The 21,376-nt window shown below is 40.3% G+C and overlaps 1 long non-coding RNA gene across 1 annotated transcript in view; it reads right to left on the bottom strand.

The window, feature by feature from the left end:
- Positions 1–700: 700 nt before the first annotated feature.
- Positions 701–21,376, bottom strand: part of LOC124096810 (uncharacterized) — a 60,887-nt gene continuing 40,211 nt past the window's right edge. Inside the window, exon 3 of the long non-coding RNA XR_006853022.2 lies at positions 701–5,493. This is a non-coding gene — a long non-coding RNA (uncharacterized LOC124096810). The remainder of the gene's footprint in view (positions 5,494–21,376) is intronic.

Below are 21,376 nucleotides of genomic sequence, written 5' to 3'. Positions count from 1 at the left end.
TATCTTGCCCAGAGTCACCAAGTTTCATAGATGTTATTGTTGAGGTGAGCCTCAATCCACCAATGAATCACCTGCAGGAAGAGAGCTAATTCTATTCATTTTAGGAGATTAAAGATGGCCACAGGTCCTTTGCTACTTCTCCCATTGAGATGAAGGGGGGCCCTTGGATCTGGGGAGCTCTGGCTGGTTGATCAAGAAAAATTGGTGGAAGTGATGCTGTGCCAGTCTTTAGCCCAGCTCCAAAAGCAACTTCCACCTCCTGTCCTTTGGGCCATCCTATGGGAGCCTGAGTTGCCATGTAAGAAGTTTGAATTTCCTGAAATTGCCATGCTGGAGTGGCCACATGCAGCACTCTGGCAAACCACTTAGTAGAGCCTGGTTGTCCTCAAAAAAGTGACAAAAAATGCAAGAGAAACTGTCTTATACTTAGACCAGGCATCTGCCTGCTGATGCCATGGATTGACCCCCACAGATTGTGCCATTTCCACTACAGCCAGCCCTGTGTAAGAAAGTGTGTTTCCCTTCGGCCTCATTCATGCTCTGTGAGTCAAACTTTTGGATTCTTACCAACCAGCAAAAGACTTCAGTGCATTTAGCATAGATGCACTTAGATTAATTCTCCCTCCTGCATTTCTTATAGAATATCCTCAGTCTTTTCTTCTATGTCAGATACTTTAATTAGCTTCTAATCATACAGGGTGCCATTTCTTTTTTTTAAGAGAGAGGGAGAGAACAAGAGAGAGAGAGAGAATTTTTTTAATATTTATTTTTTAGTTATCGGCGGATACAACATCTTTGTTTGTATGTGGTGCTGAGGATGCCAGGCGAGTGTGCTACCACTTGAGCCACATCCCCAGCCCCACAGGGTGCCATTTTGATATTCCCTTTATTGTCATCACAGCATGAAAGGTTTCTGCCAGGGTAGGTAGGTTGAGTGACTGTGGTTCCATATTGGTTATTGTAATAAAATCAACAGATCCTCGTGGCTTGAGTTGTTTTAGATGAGATCAGCTTCGGTTTAAAGGCTCATCTTGTTATTCTTTGTATTATTCTTTGTTTCTGTTATAAAGATTCTTTTACAAATATTCTTTTGTATTTATTTAATGTTTATTAACAAATTATTTTATTTCCAGAAAGCCTGAGCCTTCCTGAACAGAATGGAAATATGAAAAGAAAGAGAAGCTGGGTGTGAGGGCAAATGCCTTGTAGTCCCAATCACTCAGGAGGCAAGTTCAAGGCAACTTAGGGAGACCCTGTCTCTAATAAAATAAACAAACAAACAAACGAATGAATGAATAAAAACGGCTGGGGATGTAGAGAGTACCTCTGAATTTAATCCCTAGTGCTGAAAAAAGAAAAGAAATAAAAAACAGAAGACCTTTATCACAGCCATGTCTTCGCAGTTCCTCTTCAAGTAGGCTGTCTGTTGTGCTATTTAGAATATGCTGTGAGGTCTTCTGCTGCTATATTTGAATACTACAAATTGGGTAATTTATAGGAGGAATTTGTTTTACAGTTCTGGAGGCTGGGGAGTCCAATGTTGAAGGGCACATCTGCTGAGAGACTTCTTGCTGGCAGGGACTCTCATCAGAGTCCTGAGGCAAAGCAGGGCACTTGGTGCTCAGAAGAACAAGGCAACTAGAAAAAGCTCACTTGTATAGAAAAGCTACTCCTGTGATATCCCATTAATCCTTTAACCCAGAGCTGAACCCTTACCATCTAACTACCTCCCAGGCTTCTTGGGCTTCAGGTACCCAGGTGTCTTTTTTGGAACCATCATCCTAGTGTAAGTCCTCCCATCTTCAGAGTGATCACTTGGTCCACTCTCCACTCCAGTCCAATTTGAGTCCATGATATTCTCATTGTTAAGGTCCCGAGGTCTTCTGAAGGCATGGATTTCTCTGCATGCCCACACATTTGAGTGTAGGAATATTTGTGGATTCTGGAATCCATGTGTGGGTGATACAGTTCAGTGGTATTGCACTTGCCTGGAGTCCAGGTATCGGGGTACAGCTTCCTGAGGGGCCCCAGGAACAACTGTTCACCTCTGAGGCCTTACCAGCCCTTGAGTTGCCTCCTGCTGAGGAATGTCTCAGCCCCATGAAGGATCCACCTACCTCACCTGATTTCCAGTCCAGGACACTCTTTCTCCCTATCTGCCTTCAAAGGTCCTGGGCTCCTCGAGACACTCCCCAATACACCTGCAATCCTCTCAAGGAACTCCAGCCTCCAGCAAATAAAAGTCTGAAAAGGAAATTTGTCTGAAAGGAACCTCTGAGCTCAGGGTTCCCTGAACAGAGAGAATCCAAAGTCCTTTGTCTAGGCTTGGAAGTGGAGAGTGGTATGCAAAGACAGAGGAAAGCAGGGTTAGGTGAGGAAAAACCAGGAAAAATAAAACACAAATTAATTTTATAATAAGTGATCCTGTTACAATGGGGGAAATATTTTACTGCTTATTGCTCCACTAAAAACTCTGGAGATGGGCTGCCAAGAAAATAGGTTTATTCAAAAGGCAGCTTTGAGGAAGACAGATGAGAACTTTTTGTTTCAAATCTCCATCTTCAGGGGACTCAGGGGTGTGGAAATCTTTTATAAGAGAGGAGGCAAGGTGGGATGAAATACAGGAAATATACATATAAAGATTTAGTTAGCCCCAGAACATGTACATCTGTGCTTCCTTGGTGTCTGTCCCCGGCATGAGGCTTTTATTCTTAGTGTGAGGAAGCTCAGAAGTTAAAATAATTTGGAACTTTTAATTTCAAAGGAGGTCTGCTTCAAATCCTCCCTATTTAGTTCATTCCTAATCTTAGGGAATTGGGGCTCCATGTCATGTGGATGGTAGTTTATTATTGTTGGATCAGTATATAGATCCCAATGAAGGGACTGGAATATGAGTCAGATATTTATTTCTGAAGGAGGCAAAATCAGAAACACTTGATAGCTCTGCCTAGGGGAGAACTTTAGTGTTAGATTGCGTAAGAACTCACTTTCTAGGACTTCCCACTATTTTTGGTGGAATTTGACAAGGGACTCCACATGATTTTCCCCTGACGCTGAACGATTTCCCATGAAGACATTGCTGATTATTTGCCAAGCACCTTGTTCCCATGAAACTGGAGCCTTGTCCTGATTTTTTTAAATATATATTTTTAGTTGTAGATGGACACAATACTTTTATTTTGTTTATTTTTATTGGTGCTGAGGATCGAACCCAGTGCCTTACACGTGCCAGGTGAGCGCTCTACTGCTAAGTCCCAGCCCCAGCTCCATTGCCTGATTTTTGATATGATTGGTCCCAGGTTTGGAGGGAAAGCGACAGTTTAGGAGTCAGTATCAGAAGACCCCTTTTTAGCCTATTTTAACCAACAGAAGTTTTGGGAAATATTAATTCTTAGGCCAAAAGCAAACAAAAACAAAAAACAAAAAACATCAACAAGAGTAGAACAATCCAGTCTGCATAATAGATTTGCATTGTAGGTACTGGGTATTGCACCTAGAGGTGATTTACAACTGAGCTACATCCACAGCAGAGGATTTTGTTGTGCAGAGGATTGTACCCAGGGTCTCATATATGCTAGGCAAGTGGTCTGCCACTGAGTCACAAAACAGCACCACAACTTTTTTTTTTTTTTCAAAACAGTCCTCTTTTTATTTTTTATTTTGACACAGGACTAAGTTGCCCAGGTTGGCCTCTAACTTGTGATCCTTCTACTTCAGCCTCCCCAGTCTCTGGGATTATAGACGTGTGCCACCACATTTGGCCAGTTGCATAATAGAGTTAAGCTAATAACCATAATCTCTTTAATTCTATCTAATCTATATTTATATAATCAAGAAAATCAACTTGCTGTAAAGGTAGTCCTGTCACATTTCACTAAGAAGAGTACTTGTTAGCATCTGGGTACTCTGGGTAGAAAGTTCAACATATTTTATAATATCTTTACATACATTTTTCAGAACAGTAAAAATTTTGAACACAAGTTATAAGAACATGTATATACACTTAAGTGTATTTTGTAAACTAAGTCACAGTGTAAACAGCACAACTTTAAAACAAAGGTTTTAAAGAAAACCTTTAAAGACCTTATAGCCACTTTTGCCTGTAGGGTGCTGCATACCTGTAATCCCAGAGACTCTGGAAGCTGAGCAGGAGGATTACAAGTATGAGGCCAGCCTCAGAAATTTAGTGAGAGCCTTATCAATTTAATAAGATTATGGTCTTAAAATAAAAAATAAAAAAGGACTGGGGATGTAACTCAGTGGCAGAGTGCTCCTAGGTTCAATCTCAGTACCCCCCTTCCCCAAATAACAAAAACAAACAAAACAAAACAAAACAAAAAAACAGTCTTACACATCTCCTATGCCAAAATCTTAACCTTAAATTTGTCTTAAGATGAAGGGTGACTAAAGAGGGATTGCCCCTTATAACTATAGAGACATGGCTCATGATATCTCATATGACTATAAATAGTATATTCTTTATTTATACTTAGATAACTTAGAAATTTATATTTAGATAGCTTAGAAATTTAGCAAAACGATTTAGTTATCTCTATAATATGTTAACAATCACAATTTACAGCATTAAATCCAGGCTATCAGATTTTTAAAGTGTTAGAATATTTATATTAATAAAATATCATATATTGTAAAAATAGTAGTTTAACCAAAATTATACACCAAAAAGAAGCTTTAGTACAGATAAAGATTTGAATAAACTCTCTTATAGGACTTAATTTTATCTTAAGCAATCAAAAACCTAATAAAATCAGCAGAAAACAAGGGAAATTACCTTCCCCCCCTTTTTTACTTTTCTGCAAATTTCTTCAATGTCTCAATTAATAGAAGAAAAATAGCATCTCAAATCTTCTGCATGTAATTTGTTTCCATATGTTGCTTTGGTTGAGTATATAGACAAAACCTTTGCTCACACAGATGTATAGTTGAAAAGGGGAGGAGTACTTTAGTATCCTTTTCAGCAAATAGTATATATTCTTCTCTGATACCTCCTCAAAATAAGTAGTAGCTTCTTTAGATTAGTTGCAAGGTGGAATCTGAAACCATATTACTGAACTTCTGGTGCTTTTACATTAAAATCCATTTGTCTTTCTTGTACTTTGAATGGTGGTTTCATGCAAGATTCTGTAACATCATGCATCAGTTATTGATTCTGAAGAGACCTCCCAGCAATATAGTCTCTAGAATTGAACAAAACATAGTATCGATCCCAGCTCCATTCCAGAAACACCTCTTCAAACTGGAAGGGGAAAATGGTGGTGAAAACGATGTCCACGAAACAGAATTACAGCTCACACCTGCGGGACAGGCAGGTATAGCTCTGTCTTTGTAAGAGCTTGACAGCATCACCTGGGGCTAGGCTCAGGTCATAGCTTCCTGCTGCCATGCATTTGAGCTCTGGAATCCATTGCCTTTTGGGCTCCATGCCTGAACCACAATTCCTGAAGCTAGGAGGCCACCAACGTAGGAGATTATCTTGATAAAACATAAAATAGAGCAATTATTGTCAAACTGTTGGATCTTAACTATAGAAGCACTTTAAAAGTTACTTTAAATTTTTCTATGATTTAAGCTTTAATAAAAGCATCAAAACGTTATTATTCTATGTCTTCGGTAATTAAAAGTAGAGAAAATAAAAGATTTTAAATAATAGAAAACTGGACATGGTGATTGAGACCTGTAATCCCAGCAACTCAAGAGTCTGAGGCAGGGGGATTCCAAATTCCAGGCCAGCCTTAACAATTTAGCTAGGCCCCAAGAACTCAGAGAAACCCTGTCTCAAAATAAAAAAAAAAGGGGGGGGGGGGGGGGGGGGATGTGGCTCAATGGCTAAGTGCCCTTGGGTTTAATCCCTGGTACCATAAACAAATAAACAAACAAATGAATAAATAAATAAATAAATAGGGCTCAGGATATAGTTCAGTGATAATGAGATAGGGACCTTAATCAAGAGGGTACAAGAAAAATGCTGTCTGGAGTAAAAGCCAAGGAGATGAGTCATATTGTACCTATTTATGATAAATTCCATTACTATAGCAACTCCTGCCACCAGTTCTATATTCTAATTAGGTAAAAATAATCAATGGGGGGGGCTGGGGTTATGGCTCAGCGGTAGTGTGCTTGCCTAGCACATATGAGGCACGGGGTTCAATTCTCAGCACCACATAAAAATATAAAGATATCTGGCCCATCTACAACTAAAAATATTAAAAAAATATATCAATAGGAACAAATAGGGTAAGGTCTTCAATTAGATCTGTGGGGAGGGGAATGAGGCACAGCTTAGCACATAAGACTTGCCCAGGCATTGGGCCTTGAGCTACTCTCTCACTTGGCCCACTCTGCTCTACTTTAGAAGTATACTTTCATTTTCAACAAATCAGTGCTTTGCCTATTCTGCATGTCTTGCTCAATTCTTTGTCTGAAATGCCAAGAACCTGGACCCCAACAGAATCATTTAGGGAGCCAGCTTCAAGGTAAGCACTCCCTCCTTTGGGGTGTTCCCCATTGTATTCACCTAAGCCTACTTCCCTTTTCTATCAGGTTCTCTGACAGTACCACATTCAGACTGAGGAGTAACTGATGCTTCCCAGGGCATCCTCAGGATGAGCACAAGAGCACCTCCATTTGAGTGTTGAGAACTCTGTAGCCCAAATGAGTGGAAACCCTGTAACTTTGCCAGACTTTCTGGCACTTAGTCTCCCTGCCATGTACTTGTGCTGGGTTCCTGGAGATAGCTAGATTTTTCTGTTTTCATTTTAATGCAAACTGCCTTCTTCCTTCTGATCACAATTTCTTTGGCTGTAAACAATGAGACACCTTTGGCCCTTGGCTACACTCTCAGTGGCACAGGTTGGGCAGTTAAATGCTATTAGGGTGCCCCTTGCTTGAAGACTCCCATGACAGGATAATGCCATTGTGAGCCACAGATAAATTTAGTCTGTGCCAGAGTCAAGAGAAAGCTCACCATCACAGGCACACAGTAAAACGATCTACTTACCCCAACTTTGTGGTCACCCAAAGGAAATAGCTCAGCCAAGACTAATCACTTCAAAAATCTTTCTATCTCTATTGTGGGCATTAAACCCAGCCTTATGACTCCTTACTTTTCTTTCTTTCTTTTTTCTTTTTTGGCACAAGGGATTGAACCCAGGGGGCACTTAATCACTGAGCCACATCCCCAGCCCTTTTTATATTTTATTTTGAGACAGGATCTCACTAAGTTTTTAGGGTTTCACTAAATTGCTGAGGCTGGCCTTGAACTTGCATTCCTTCTACTTCAGCCTCCTGAGCTACTGGGAATACAGGCATGCACATCTGCTCCTGGCTACTTTTCTTTATTAGTCTCTTAGAGGCCTTTGTGCCGAGGCTGCCAATTCTTCTTCTCCTGAAGTGTTCTTGGTACCTCCACCTGAAGACAAAATGTCCCTTTTGCACCAATCATTACCCTCAACCCTCATGGGGAAGTTGGGGTCTATTGGTTCTGGTGGTTTTCCCTGCCTTGGGAGCATAAGCCAGACCTGGAGGATGTGTGGAGTTCCTTTTATCATTTAGATATGGGGAGGGAACGGAAATAGATTAGGCCTCTGGAATGAGGTTAATCAGTGCCTGGATGATAATCAGTGCCTGAGTGCTCCTTAGCCTCTTGGGTGGTAGATAGGCCAAATTTCATTGGATTTATGAAAACAGTTAAAGGATGATCAAAGTTGGGTACTACATTTAGGAGTCCCATGAATTATTCTTGGCTACTGCCCTTGGAGAAAGCTCTACCTCATCCCAACATTAAAAAGGTGTCCCCAAAAGCAAACTGGGACTTAATTGTCCTAGGGCCTTTGAGTTGGCTTCTTATCCCTTGCCCCAACCCAAGGCTTCACCTATATTTTGCAATCAATTCTTTGCTGCCAGGCCAGTCCACAAAGGCATTCATCTTCTTGATAAGACTTAGCAGTCGGAAGAGACTTATGGGATTAGAGAAAGAATATGCTCTGGGGAACTAAGTAGAGTGGCACTGGTGCCCACTCTAAGAGCCAGGAATGTCTGGTCACCTAAGCTAAGATCCCTGGCGGATGGCACAGGGATAGTGTAAGTCAGAGATAGCTCATTCCTTGGAAGGATGCGTTGGATGGAATTTGGAATTTAGTCCTAAGATTCTTAAGGTCCTTCTTTTACAGACAACCATGGGAGGAAGAACTACCTCGGTACCCCAGGAGTCCTTGTTGGCTGTATTCTGTGCTACTGGGACTGCTTCAATCTTGAAAACCTGAGAAAGAGCTGCCTCATTTTCTATTGCAATACTGCTTGACCCCATAGCTGCTTAAGGTAGGAGTCTCAGAACAATGGCCTGTTAATGGTAGCCCAAGTTTTAATGCTGTCCTTCAATTGAATCTATTTTGCAAAAGACAAGGCAAATGGATCAGAAATCCCATGCATCCAAGCTTTCATGGTCTTTATACAAAAACCCATTATTATACAAAGACAAAAATCCACCAGTCCCCAGAGAAGCCTCTGTTCCTGCCTCTGATCTCAAACAACCCTCTACTGAGTTGTATCCCTTCTTTTGGGGAACACCAACAATCCCCCCTCATATCACTTACCAGAGGAAATAGATTACCAATCCCCTCCTTGTGCAAACATTCTGAGCCCACAACATACTTGTAGTGGGGCCTGGACCCTCTCTTCTCACCAAAACTATCATAACTCCCAATTACCCTGGCAACAAAATATCAAGACCTTCACAAAGAAAGCTTGCTGAGGGCTATTCAAAGGGTCATAAACTGGCTAAGGGAGCAGAAAATGGAGGCAAAAGTGGGGGGACTCAATTTTCTTAAATATTTAACTCTTGGAGGTGGTCCATGCAGTTCCTACCAGTCAGTCAAAAGCCAAAAGTTGGACCTGAGCGGGACTCTCTGGAACTGCAGGGCAGGAGAGGCACGCCATCCTTCTCTTCTCTGAGAGGACCTGCTCTCTCCCTTGAAGGTGACCCCTTTTTCCTATACCTTCTAATAAACTCATGCCTAATACTCTGAGGGACATGTCTATTGAGGTCTTTCTGACACGATTTCAAGAACTGGGGTTTGTTGGGGGTCTCTATGCTGCTTCAGTTTCACGAAGGCCCATGCCCTGTCACATTTGGTGTTTCTACCCAGTTATACTCAGTTTCCTAACTCTGTTTCTGATTACTTTCTTCATTCAGTCTTTTCTGAACCTCCATTCTTCATCTCAGATTCTTAGTGACTAGAGGAAAAGTCTTGAAATAATTGATGGTTAGATTAGAGCACACTCTAGTAAAAAACGGAATATCTCTTGATTGAAACTCAGATACCACAGCCCTTAGGGATAAGAATTGAGGCTATTGTCCTTGATCTTCTTGGGGGAAAAAATGTTGCCTGATAGCAATTGAAAGATTCTTGGCAAGGGTAACATTCTTGTAGAACCCGAAGGTCAGTGATTATGAGATTTTGAACCCCAATGCCCAGTAGGATAAAGAGTCCTCTTTCTCATCCTCTTCTTCTCTCATCTTTGTCTCTGGACCAATAGAACTTCATGGGACCTGGACCTCATTCAAGGCTCAAATCAGTGGGAACTGTAATTCACACCTAAGGTAAAGAGGTACCCTCCCCATCTCTGGGTCAGGATGCCCTGTTCAATACCCTTTGCCTCCCAGCCTCAAAATGACAGCTTTCCTTACTCCTTAGCTGCCTGATATCTACCCTTCTGAAGCTTGTATCTGCAATGTAAGTTGCATAAGAAATGCCCTAAACAGGTTTGAGACCAGAGGAGAAAGTGTCACTTTTAAATCCAAGCCACTGTGGGACAGAAATGTACTGTTTTACAAGTTTTTCTTGAGAGCCTTTTCCTGAGGTCCAGCCTTTCCCTGAACCCCAAGGGCTCCCACATTCTTTAAGTACCTGGACTAACTCTGATCCAAAGTGCACTCCGGTGTGACATAGATATTACATGTGCTCCTTTACTAGAGCAATCATGGGATGTGTGTCATTTTTTAAAAGCGTCTTTTTTGAGCTCATGGTTTTTCTGATGAATTGATTGACTTTTGGTCCTGCTCACCTGAATTAGTTTGTTTTGTTCTGATTTTTAAAATTTTGTCTTACTGTCATCTCCCCCTCCCCCATTTTCCTTCTGTCTTTATTCAGGGCCCAATTAATCAAGGAGTAACTCTAAAATACACTATAAAAGAAAAGAGATCATCCCTTTCAAAGGGTCCTAAAAAGTAGCATAAATAGTGGTGTTGGTTGACATGGGTCTACCTCATGGATGGACACGTGGCCACCTGAACCATTGGCTCAGTGTGCATACATGGCTGGCAGACCCGGCTCCAACATCCCCAACTGTACAGTCCTCTTCAGGTCTATGTCCTCTATTCTATATTCTATTGTTCACTGTCACACAAAGGACATATGTGACAGGCACTATTTTAATTTCTAAAGGGTTAAATCTGATAGACAAGGTGTAATAAACATGTGTAGTCTTTTATCTCCTATCTGAGAATATCTAATACATTGTAAAAAACTAAAATCTTTACTTCCGGGTGAGGGTTGTGACTCAGTGGTAGAGCTCTTGCTTCATATGCGAGAGGCCTCATAATGTCCATTGCAATAAAGCTTTTTTAATCGGGGAAAAAGATGGCTTGAGACATTAATTAGGCTTGTCTGATATCTTAGTTTTTATTGGAAACCTAAAGTTAACCTAAAGTTAAAAATGGATAAACTAGATTTAACATAAATGGGGTAAACATTTATAAATGTGTCTTTTAGAGGTGACATCTGATTAATTTTCAAAGTTAAATACAAAACATCAACTGCTGAATATAAATTCAAGTAACTGATATTCAGAGATAGACTCAGGAAACTTATTTGTTCAAAGCTATTGTATACAAACTAAGTATGTTCTTGCTATTGTTAATTTCACTCTGTATTTTCCTTGTAAAACTTTATAACTTTTGCCTATTCGTGTTTTGCTGAAATTCTACTTCTTCTTCTTCTTTTTTTTAAAGATTTAAGATTTAGGGCTGGGACTGTAGGTGGGTGGTAGAGCGCCCACCTCACACATGTGAGGCACTGGGTTTGATCCTCAGCACCACATAAAAATAAATAAAGATATTGTGTCCAACTACAACTAAAAAAAATATTTAAAAAAAAGAAAATTTAAGATTTAGTTATCTTTATTGTTTTCTTCAATTCTAACTTTCTTTGTTTTTCAAGTAGTACTTAACTTGTTTCAGACCATGTATAAGCTAAAAATAACACGAACTGTTCCAAGTTTTCTTTTTTTTTTTTTTAGTTTTTTTGCTACTTTAGTATGCTTTATTTAACACTGAAAACATGATATACAAATGATAATTTAATAATATCAGTGTAAAATTTCCTGTTTATTTTTGCTAGTTTTTTTAACGTTTTCTAGACTTTCAGTTAGTTTATATTGTAATAGTTGATTAAGCAGTTTAGAATGAAATGCTACTTCTAACAAAATGACCTGAATTAATTTGAGATAATAAGTCATAATCTATAGGGCAGATAGAATATAATGCTGCTGACTTCCAGTACTAATACTGACACTAGTTACATGAAAGGGGTAACTGTACAATTACAGACACTCAAATTAATGTCTAATGTTAACCCATTACTCCCACTGCAAGACTGGTGAAACTTGCCTGCTGGATGTTTAAAACCAAAAGTTGGAGACTAAATCTAAGGAAATAAAAGGACTAAGGAATAGGCAAGGCAATGTTTTGGTTCTTTTTTTTTTTTTTTAAAGAGAGAGAGAGAGAGAATGAGAATTTCAATATTTATTTTTCAGTTTTTGGCAGACACAACATCTTTGTTTGTATGTGGTGCTGAGGATCGAACCTGGGCAGCACGCATGCCAGGCGGGCACGCTACCACTTGAGCCACATCCCCAGCCCATGTTTTGGTTCTTGTCCTTTAAGGTCAACCAGGACCCAGGGACCTCTCAAAGGACCTCTCAAAGGACCTCTCAAAGGACCCCACAACTCAGGTGAGTCATCTGACCTCCTAATCAGGGGGATTGTGAGGACCCTAGAGATCAGGAAGCCAACCAGTGCACATTCTGCAAAGGAGAGTCATTGGAGAGAGAAATGTCACTGATGCTTCCAAGGGAAGCCATGTGGTCAGCAAGTCCCTAATCCATCATAGTAGATGGCACAACTAGTAGAGAAAAAGCTGAAGGAGCTGAGAGGCTTTTCACAAGTTCCCAAGAGTGTCCCTTGAGGAGTCTCAACTGATCCTAATGTTAGATAAGAACAAGGTCTATTTTATTTTATTTTTTAAAAATTTAGTTGTACATGGACATAAAACCTTTATTTTATTTATTCATTCATTTTTTTAAATTTGGTGCTGAGGATCAAACCCAGTGCCTCATGTGTGCTAAGCAAGAACTCTACACCTGAGCCATAACCCCAGCCCCTTATTTCATTTTTTGGTATCAGGGATTAAACTCAGGGGCACTCAACCACTGAGCCACATCCCCAGCCCTATTTTGTGTTTTATTTACAGACAGGGTCTCACTGAGTTGCTTTATACCTTGCCATTACTGATGTTGGCTTTGAACTCAGGATTCTCCTGTCTCAGCCTCTCAAGCTGCTGGAATTACAGACATGCACCACAGTGCTTGGCAAGAGTAAGGTCTATTTTTGACCAACATGGTCTTAAACACCTGACAGGAAAGTATAACCAAAGCACAGTCATACATGGACATTTGAAAAAAAAAAACAATGTTTCTTTTAATATAACATGAAACATACACTTGTGTCAATTCTCTCAAAAGTAAGTAAAATGGGGAGGTTATAAAGAAAGTGTTCTTGTGTGGGAAAGCCTAATAACTCCCACCAAGGACTCTGATAGTCACAAGTTTGTCCTGCGTCCATTTGAGTCAAATTTCACAAACTGACCAATCTTCCTCATTTCCTACATAGACGGATTTGATCTGTATTTTTTTTTTTTGCTGGAATAATTATCTAGCCCTAAACATAGATATAACCACTAATAATCAACCTCTAACCATTTGTAAGGGCATCCATTAGAGTCACATGTGTTATATAACCAATTCCGCTCTTGGTGGGATTGGTGTGGCCACAGAGTTAGGAGGAATACCCACATCCCTCTCTTATCTTCAGGGTTTGTCTGAAGATCTGTTAGTCTAGAGGAAATATCAAAAGGGATAATTACCTTCCAGAATCAGGTAGACTCATTAGCAGCAGTCACTCCCCAAAATTGGAGAAGATAAGATTAACCACTGAAAAGAGAGGACTATGTCTCTTCCTGGAGGAAAAAAACAGTCTTCACATAAACCAATCTGAGATGGTTAGAGATGCAACAAAGAAATTAGCAGACCATTCTTGAGGATTCAGCAGCAGCAGCTCTCATATGGGATAATGGTCAAAATTTGGAACTGGATGCCTTGGTTACTATGCTTGGTGGGATCCCTTCTGATGCTCCTTCTGTCTTTGTGATTAGGACCCTGCCTAATAAATGTACTAACAAAGTTTATCTCTTCTCATCTAGAGGCCATCAAACTCCAGCTGATCCTATAGCAGGACTTCAAACCCACCTCACCAATGGACCTGAGTGCCTCAAAGTCTTGCCTTGACCAGGTAGTGTGAGAGTTTTGTGACCCCCCGACAGCCCCTGGCCAGCCTGAAGAACATCCAGTGGCAAGGAGAGAGTACAAGAAAAATGCCAGCTGCACTACAAGACAAGGAGATGAGTCATCACGTCCCTGTTTATGATAAGCCCCACTACCATGGCAACGCCCACCATGGAGGGCTTATCACCATAGCAACTCCCAACACGAGTTCTGAATTCTAATTAGGTGAGAATAAAGTAACCAAATGAAAACAAATAGGGCAAGATCTCCCATCAGGTCTGTGAGGAGAACAATGCATTTTTTCACTTTAAATAATTCCAAGCTCTGCCTGTTACTTCTGCATGTCTTGCTCAGTTCTTTGTTGGGGATCCCAATTGGACACCTCATCAGTATCAGTCGAACTCCTCTAGGCTCAATTCCCAGCTCCATGAAACAAAACAAAATGTCCTGAAGAAACCAAGCAGGGTGGCTCAGCCCTGTCATCCCAGTGACTCAGGAAGCTGAGGCAGGTGAATTGCAGGTTTAGGCCATTCTTTGCAACATAGCAAGACCCTCAGCAACTTAGCAAAAATCTTGTCTTAAATAAAAAGTAGAAAGGGCTGGGGATGCAGCCCAGTGGTGAAGTACCCCTGGGTTCAATCCCCAGTTTAAAAACAAAAAAAGACCAATATCTCTAATGAACCTAGATGCAAAAATCCTCAATAAAATTCTGGCGAATCGGATACAAAAACATATCAAAAAAATTGTGCACCATGATCAAGTAGGATTCATCCCTGGGATGCAAGGCTGGTTCAATATACGGAAATCAATAAATGTTATTCACCACATCAATAGACTTAAAAATAAGAACCATATGATCATCTCGATAGATGCGGAAAAAGCATTCGACAAAGTACAGCATCCCTTTATGTTCAAAACTCTAGAAAAACTAGGGATAACAGGAACATACCTCAATATTGTCAAAGCAATCTATGCTAAGCCTCAGGCTAGCATCATTCTGAATGGAGAAAAATTGAAGGCATTCCCTCTAAAATCTGGAACAAGACAGGGATGCCCTCTCTCACCACTTCTGTTCAACATAGTTCTCGAAACACTGGCCAGAGCAATTAGACAGACGAAAGAAATTAAAGGCATCAAAATAGGAAAAGAAGAACTTAAATTATCACTATTTGCTGATGACATGATTCTATACCTAGCAGACCCAAAAGGGTCTACAAAGAAACTATTAGAGCTAATAAATGAATTCAGCAAAGTGGCAGGATATAAAATCAACACGCATAAATCAAAGGCATTCCTGTATATCAGCGACAAATCCTCTGAAATGCAAATGAGGACAACCACTCCATTCACAATATCTTCAAAAAAAATAAAATACTTGGGAATCAACCTAACAAAAGAGGTGAAAGACTTATGCAATGAAAACTACAGAACCCTAAAGAGAGAAATAGAAGAAGATCTTAGAAGATGGAAAAATATACCCTGTTCATGGATAGGCAGAACTAACATCATCAAAATAGCGATATTACCAAAAGTTCTCTATAGGTTTAATGCAATGCCAATCAAAATCCCAAAGGCATTTCTTGTAGAAATAGAGAAAGCAATCATGAAATTCATATGGAAAAATAAAAGACCCAGAATAGCAAAAACAAAGCTAAGCAGGAAGTGTGAATCAGGCTATGGTATAGCGATACCAGACTTCAAACTATACTACAGAGCAATAGTAACAAAAACAGCATGGTACTGGTACCAAAACAGGCGGGTGGACCAATGGTACAGAATAGAGGACACAGAAACCAATCCACAAAACTACAACTACCTTATATTTGATAAAGGGGCTAAAAGCATGCAATGGAGGAAGGATAGCATCTTCAACAAATGGTGCTGGGAAAACTGGAAATCCATATGCAACAAAATGAAACTGAATCCCTTTCTGTCACCATGCACAAAAGTTAATTCAAAATGGATCAAGGAGCTTGATATCAAATCAGAGACAAGCCGTCTGATAGAAGAAAAAGTTGGCTACGATCTACATACTGTGGGGTCGGGCTCCAAATTCCTCAATAGGACACCCATAGCACAAAAGTTAATAACTAGAATCAACAAATGGGACTTACTCAAACTAAAAAGTTTTTTCTCAGCAAAAGAAACAATGAGAGGTAAATAGAGAGCCTACATCCTGGGAACAAATCTCTACTCCTCACACTTCAGATAGAGCCCTAATATCCAGAGTATACAAAGAACTCAAAAAATTAGACAATAAGAGAACAAACAACCCAATCAACAAATGGGCCAAGGACCTGAACAGACACTTCTCAGAGGAGGACATACAATCAATCAACAAGTACATGAAAAAAATGCTCACCATCTCTAGCAGTCAGAGAAATGCAAATCAAAACCACCCTAAGATACCATCTCACTCCAGTTAGATTGGCAGCCATTATGAAGTCAAACAACAACAAGTGCTGGCGAGGATGTGGGGAAAAGGGTACACTTGTACATTGCTGGTGGGACTGCAAATTGGTGCAGCCAATTTGGAAAGCAGTATGGAGATTTCTTGGAAAGCTGGGAATGGAGCCACCATTTGACCCAGCTATTCCCCTTCTCGGTCTATTCCCTAAAGACCTAAAAAGAGCATGCTACAGGGACACTGCTACATCGATGTTCATAGCAGCACAATTCACAATAGCAAGACTGTGGAACCAACCTAGATGCCCTTCAATAGATGAATGGATAAAAAAAATGTGGCATTTATACACAATGGAGTATTACTCTGCATTAAAAAATGACAAAATCATAGAATTTACAGGGAAATGGATGGCATTAGAGCAGATTATGCTAAGTGAAGCTAGCCAATCCCTAAAAAACAAATGCCAAATGTCTTCTTTGATATAAGGAGAGTAACTAAGAACAGAGTAGGGTGGAAGAGCATGAGAAGAAGATTAACATTAAACAGGGATGAGAGGTGGGAGGGAAAGGGAGAGAGAAGGGAAATTGCATGGAAATGGAAGGAGACCCTCAGAGTTATACAAAAGAACATACAAGAGGAAGTGAGGGGAAAGGGAAAAATAATACAAGGGGGACAAATGAATGTCAGTAGAGGGAGCAGAGAGAGAATATGGGAGGGGAGGGGAGGGGAGGGGGGATAGTAGAGGATAGGAAAGGCAGCAGAACACAACAGACACTAGTATGGCAATATGTAAATCAATGGATGTGTAACTGATGTGATTCTGCAATCTGTATATGGGGTAAAAATGGGAGCTCATAACCCACTTGAATCAAAGTGTGAAATATGATATATCAAGAACTATGTAATGTTTTGAACAACCAACAATAAAAAATTTAAAAAAAAAAACAAAAAAAGAATCCCTTTTCTGTTGACTATCAAATAATCCCTTTTTCAGTGAAAAATATTTTTACATTTAGTTGAAGCAAAGTAGACTTTTGACATCAGACATAGAATAACAGCTTGGAAGGATAAGGAGGAATGAATCACATTGCTGATTAGAGAATCATATACACTCCCTGGGGGCAGTGGCCCACGTCTATAATCCCAGCAGCTCAGGAGGTTGAGGCAGCAAGATTACAAGTTCAAAGCCAGCCTCACGGGCTGGGGATGTGGCTCAAGTGGTAGCGCACTCGCCTGGCATGCATGCGGCCCAGGTTCGATCCTCAGCACCACATACAAACAAAGATGTTGTGTCCGCTGAAAACTAAAATATAAATATTTAAAAAAATTCTCTCTCTCTCTCTCTGTCTTTCACTCTCTCTTAAAAAAAAATTAAAAAAAAGAAGACTCCACCAAAAAAATATACATTTTAATAAATATCTTTATATTACCCATGGATATAGAAGGCATCAAACATTGTATTTTAAATATCTAGAGACAAACATCTCAATTGGTTACCAGACCTGGAAAAAAATGTTACCAAATTTTAAAGATATACTTACTAACATCAAGTTCAGATTAACTTATTTGTCATAGTTATACTAAAGTCACATGAATCAGAAGGCATTTGGGCTAACTTAACAGATTTTAAGTTATGTGCTTACTTATCTATAAGCTAATTTGATACTGAGCAAACAAACAAACAAGATATAAGCATATAAACACATAGGTACACACAAAAAAATCTCAAAGCTTAGATTTATCATTTGATAGTTTTTTTTTTTGGGGGGGGCATGGTACTGGGGATTGAAACCAGAGGTGCTTTATCACTGAACTATAGCCTCAGCCCTTTTTATTTTTTATTTTAAGACAAGGTTTCACAAAGTTGCTTAGGGTCTCCCTAAATTGCTGAGGTTTTCCTTGAACTTGAGATCCTCCTGCCTCAGCCTTCCTAGTCACTGAGATTATAGGCATGTGCCACCCACCATACCCAGCTCATTAGAGAGTTTTAAAAGCCATACTGTGGGCTGGGGGTATAGCTCAGTGGAAGAGTGTTTGCCTAGCATGTATGAAGCACTGGGTCAATCCTCAGCACCACATAAAAATAAATACATAAATACAGGTATTGTGTTCATCTACTACTAAAAATATTTTTTAAATAAATAAATAATTAAAAGCCATACTGTAAGCCAGGCACAGTACATGCCTATAATCCCAGCAGTTTGAGAGGCTGATTAACAGGAGGATCATGAGTTCAAAGCTAGCCTCAGCAATGGTGAGGCACTAAGCAACTCAGTGAGACCCTGTCTCTAATAAAGTACAAAATAGGGCTGGGGATGTGGCTCAGTGGTCGAGTGCCCCTGAGTTCAATCTCCAGTACCCCCCACCCAACAGCCATACTGTATGATGCCAGGAGCCATGGCACATGCCTGCAATCCAAGCGACTCGGGGGTGGAAGGTGGGCTGAGGCAGGAGGATCACAAGTTCAAAAGCTAGCCTCAGCAATTTAGCAAGTTCAAAAACAACTTAGGGAGACCTTGCCCCCAAATAAAAAAGGGCTGGGGATGTAGCTCAGTGGTTAAGCACCCCTGGGTTCAAAAAAAAATAAATAAAAATTAAAAATAAAAATAAAAGCCATACTGTTATCTGACATAGCTTTAAGCAGTCTGTAAATCTTAAATTTGCTTCAGTTGAGGCCAGATAGAACATTTATGTCACAGAGACTCAGGCTAGCAAACCTTGAACACTTTTTTTTTTTTAAGAGAGACTCAAAAACTTTAAAGAAGACAAAACAAAACAAAAGTATATAATTTAATTGTGCAAAATCAAAAAGTGAATTCATCAGAAGGAAAGTCTATGAGCTCAAAACAAAGTAATCACAGATAAATTTTGTTCATATTTTTTATAGAAGCTCATCTGATGGCTGAAGTCATGCTTGGGAAATGTAATTCCCTATCTTACAAAGATAAATCCGTTGTTATAGTAATCAGAATTTAGCCTGTTAATCCAACTGTCAGATATACAAACATATAAAACAGTTGTATTAAATCAGTGTGCACTTTTAGATATATAGGACATGTTATAATGTTTTCTTTCCAACTGAACCCAAACCCAAAACAAGTTTCCAAACAAACCATCACAATTGTTGGGATTTTTTACCCTTTGAATGCCCTCATTGATTGGTAGCCTGAAACCAAATGGATTATTTAAATCCCAAGTGGCAGAGGGAGCTTCTTACTTCATATTAACTGGTACCACAAAATGGTCCACTCAAGGTCCAAAACCTCAGAGATAAAATTCTCAGGGTGTATCCTTATGTGACATCCACCAGGGGACTCCTCCGTTCCTTTGCTAACAAAGCATTTTTAGGTAGTTGAGGCTGCAGCAGGAAGGAAGGGAAAATTCCTTGGGATTTAAAATGTCTCTGGGCAGCTGCTGGGATTTTTTTGCTGAAAAAAAAAACAAAAAACCTTTCCTCTAGAGATTGCTGCTGGCTTGAGCCATGTTATTCAAGTGCAGGGTCCTTACTCCTGGCTCCTCAAAACTCTTACTGTGGGGGACAGGCTTTACTGCTCATTGCTCCACTAAAAACTCTGGAGACAAGCTGGCAAGGAAAGAGATTTATTGAAAGCCAGCTTTGAGGAAGCTGGATGAGAACGTTCTGTCTCAAATCTCCATCTCTGGGGGACTCCTGGGCATGCTAAGTTCTTAGAAGAGGAGGACTGGAGTGCAGTGGCGCATCCTGGTAACCCCAGAGATTTGGGAGGCTGAGGCAGGAAGAGTGCAAATTTGAGGCCAGCCTCAGCAATTTAGTGAGATCCTGCCCCAAAATGAAAAATAAAAAGGTCTGGGGAAGTAACTCAGGGGCAAAACGCCCTGGGGTTCCATCCTTAATTAAAAAGGGGGGCAGGGAGGGAGGGAAGAGGAAAGAGAGGAGAGAAAAGAGAAGAGAATGGGAGGCCCCAGTGGAACAAAAGACAGAAAATAGACATATGTAGATTCAGTTAGCCAGACAATAGGCCAGTCTCTGCTTCCTTGGTGTCTCTATCCTCTGCAGAAGTTTTTATTCTTTTTATTATATTTTATTCTTTTAATTTCAAAGAGGGTCTGTTTTAATCCACCATTCATCCTCACTCTTAATGAGTTTATGTTCTTGCCCCTATACTATATAGGTTGGGTTGTTAAGGGTGTCAGGGTCTCCCTTAAGCAGCTGTCAGGAGAGCTGAGGGCAGAGGCCAGGAGCAGCCAGGTTAAGGTGGGAAAGCCTGAGGTGGAGAGGGAATAGGGAAGAGTCACATCATTCCTGAGAGTTGAAGTGGGAATCCACTGGAGACACTGGAAGGGAGGCAGACGGCAGAGCATCAGAGGGAGCTGAGTAAAGTCAATACTAAGAAACAGCAATTTTTTGGTTTCTGGGTTTAGTTTTGTTTGTTTTTGTTTTTACAGTGCTGGAAATTGAACCCAGAGTCTTGCACATGCCAGGCAAGTGCCATGTATCACTGAGCTACATCCCAGCCCAAGAAAGGCAGTTTTGAGACATTCTTAGCATTCTAGACTTATGCCTCCCGGCCAGCCCAACACTGGCCTCCTCAAGTTCTCGGGACATTTGTCATTCATATCACTCCTCCTGCAAGCTCCTAAAACTGCTAGAGGGCTTCCTCCACCCCTGGGAGAGCAGGCTAAGACTACTGAGGAATCCATTCTTTGGGGTGGCCCTCAATCAGATGGATTTGTCACATAAATACCCCAGCTTCCATGTGGGCAGGATGATTCTGATGCATCTCTATGCCATTTGTTGGAGGGGCCCCAGTGGGTTGGAACCCCTTGCTGCAACAGGGGCTCATTCATGCACTTGTGTGGGCTTCTGCCCTTTCTCTGCCTCTATCTCACGCATCCATCAACAGTACCTGAGATTCCCTCTCAAATTACCTTCTTGACTTAAAAATCCCTGTCTTCTGATCTGCTTCAGAAGGAACCCAAAGCAAGACAAGCTCCTTGGCAACATGTATAACCTCTGAACTCCCTAGAATAATGTTTTACGTGTACAGTCATGAGTGAGCTCCATAATGATGTTAGAAGAACAATGGGCTGAATACAATGTTGTTTCCCAAGATGATAATGAAGCTGAAAAGTTCCTCTTGCTTGGTGGCCTAGTGACGCTGTAGCCTACACTCCCAGCACAATGCATTACTCACCTGTTCGTGGTGATGCTGGTGTGAAGAAACCTACTGCACATACAATTATAAACAGCACATAATACTTGATAATAAATGACTATGTTATTGTTTTATTTATTTATTATACTTTTTACCATTATTTTATTTTATTAGGGTTTTATAGTTGGGTTCATCT

Source organism: Marmota monax, unplaced genomic scaffold (assembly GCF_021218885.2).
Source record: "Marmota monax isolate L192 unplaced genomic scaffold, Marmota_monax_Labrador192_F-V1.1 WCK01_AAM20220418_F8-fsc00474, whole genome shotgun sequence".
Lineage (NCBI taxonomy): Eukaryota > Metazoa > Chordata > Mammalia > Rodentia > Sciuridae > Marmota > Marmota monax.
The sequence above is the reverse complement of the archived record's forward strand: the minus strand, read 5'-3'. Positions and strand labels throughout refer to the sequence as shown.